This window comes from Vigna unguiculata, unplaced genomic scaffold (assembly GCF_037176805.1).
Source record: "Vigna unguiculata cultivar grain cowpea cultivar isolate G323 ecotype 2 unplaced genomic scaffold, ASM3717680v1 ptg000010l_ERROPOS18658307+, whole genome shotgun sequence".
Taxonomy (NCBI): Eukaryota; Viridiplantae; Streptophyta; class Magnoliopsida; order Fabales; family Fabaceae; genus Vigna; species Vigna unguiculata.
In genome coordinates, this window is record NW_028196642.1 from 215,001 (window position 1) to 217,500 (window position 2,500).

Sequence of the window (2,500 nt, forward strand, 5' to 3'; positions counted from 1 at the left end):
TTGCACATGGCCAAGTTGGTCGGTGCACCGCGGCATAGCTAGATGGCTTGTGTGGAGTTTTGTGAAAAAATGAAATTCGTGGTTTTTGAGGTGTGAGGGTTGGAATGGCCTCCAAATGTCCCCAAATGAATACCATGAAATTCTTGGTGCACGAAAGTTTTGAGTTCGGAGGGTTTTGCACATGGCCAAGTTGGTCGGTGCACCGCGGCATAGCTAGATGGCTTGTGTGGAGTTTTGTGAAAAAATGAAATTCGTGGTTTTTGAGATGTGAGGGTTGGAATGGCCTCCAAATGTCCCCAAATGAATACCATGAAATTCTTGGTGCACGAAAGTTTTGAGTTCGGAGGGTTTTGCACATGGCCAAGTTGGTCGGTGCACCGCGGCATAGCTAGATGGCTTGTGTGGAGTTTTGTGAAAAAATGAAATTCGTGGTTTTTGAGATGTGAGGGTTGGAATGGCCTCCAAATGTCCCCAAATGAATACCATGAAATTCTTGGTGCACGAAAGTTTTGAGTTCGGAGGGTTTTGCACATGGCCAAGGTTGGCGGTGCACCGCGGCATAGCTAAATGGCTTGGTGGGGAGTTTTGTGAAAAAATGAAATTCGTGGTTTTTGAGATGTGAGGGTTGGAATGGCCTCCAAATGCCCCCAAATGAATACCATGAAATTCTTGGTGCACGAAAGTTTTGAGTTCGGAGGGTTTTGCACATGGCCAAGGTTGGCGGTGCACCACGGCATAGCTAGATGGCTTGGTGGGGAGATTTGTGAAAAAATGAAATTCGTGGTTTTTGAGATGTGAGGGTTGGAAAGGCCTCCAAATGCCCCCAAATGAGTACTGTAAAAGTGTTGGTGCACAAAAGTTTTGAATTGGATGCATTTTGCACTTGGCCAAGTTGGTCGGTGCACCGCGACTAGATAGGTTGGTGCCAAAATTTGTCAAATTTAAGACCTTGGCCAAACTGAATGAAATTTTGTGGGGAGGTTCCTGATATTGTTTAGTGGTGGACTGGAAAAAATGAGGTCGAAATTCGAAGTCTACATGTGCTTTTCTATTTTTCCCGATTTTACACATACCCGGTAAGTAAAAAAAATAAAAAAAATAGTTCCCCTTCGAGAAAAATTATGAAATTTGGTGAGCAAGGAGATACCATTATTCTACGAATTACTGCAAAAAATCGCATCAAAATTCGAAGTATAGCCCGAGATATGGACTTATGTCTGCTCAAAAAAAGTGTATCTACTTGTACAATTTTGCCTTTTGCATATTAACCTCTTATAGGGGGGGAGTGCTCCTTGAGCCGGCCAGCTCCACACTGGCAGGTTTTAAAGGGAGCTTGATGAGGCCTCCCCCCTCACGTGGTGCGTGCGTTAGCATGTTTATCATGGCACAACTAGCCTCTTCATAGTTGTTGAGCTTTATTAATACCAACACACGGTCGTCACTGATCGTTGGTTAGCTCGGCAGCTAGTCCCTCGGATATTGTGGAAAGTTATTTTCATGCCTAGCGATGCTTGACCCTGCGTCACTTGATGTTTCCATTTGCTTGCTTGCCCATGGTAGGTGGGGGGTGGACCGTCTTGTGGTGTGGTGTCTTGCGAACGTGAGGGTGTGTGAGTTGTAATCGAGATGCACTTGCTGGCTGGCTCCATGCCTTGCGTATCGAACGGTCAAGCATGCATCTCTTCCATTTTCACCCGTTGCCTTGGGTGATATTGGTTGATCAGTCCCTGTGTTGCCTACCCACTAGACGGTACTTCTGTGGTTGCTTCGAATTCTATCTTTCCATCACGAAGAGGTGTTGGAGGATCCTAATGTCACGCACGTGTTCCATCTAGTGAAACATCTCAGTGATGCACGTGTTGTGGCTAGTTCTTTTGGATGCGGTGCATTATATGAACTCGGGTTTACTTTAGCGACCCAGTCAACATAATTCGGTTGTGTCCCTTGATTGAGACGTTGTCCTTGAACTTGTTGTGAACAATATCGTTCTTCCACAACCCGTCGTCTTGAGTGCGATGGAAGGCAAATAAGATGTGCTTTGGCATGTCATGCACGTACTCGATTGCGGGAAGTGTGAGAAAGTGTTGTTGACAACCCGTGGGAAATGGAATGTGGCAAATCGTGATGAGCTCTTCGTGGATCTGCGAAGAAGACGACCTTTGGGCCTGTTGGAAACGAGGGAGGCGATGTTGAACTGCGAAGAAGATGGACTTTTGGGTTGTTTGAATCAATGGGAGGCCACGCGAGAACTCCGAATACTATGGACTCTTGGGTTGTTGGAAGCAACGGGAGGCCCCGCTAGAACTCCGAATACTACGGACTCTTGGGTTGTTGGAAGCAAGGGGAGGCCCCGCTAGAACTCCGAATACTATGGACTCTTGGGTTGTTGGAAGCAAGGGGAGGTCCCGCTAGAACTCCGAATACTACGGACTCTTGGGTTGTTGGAAGCAAGGGGAGGCCCCGCTAGAACTCCGAATACTATGGACTCTTGGGTTGTTGG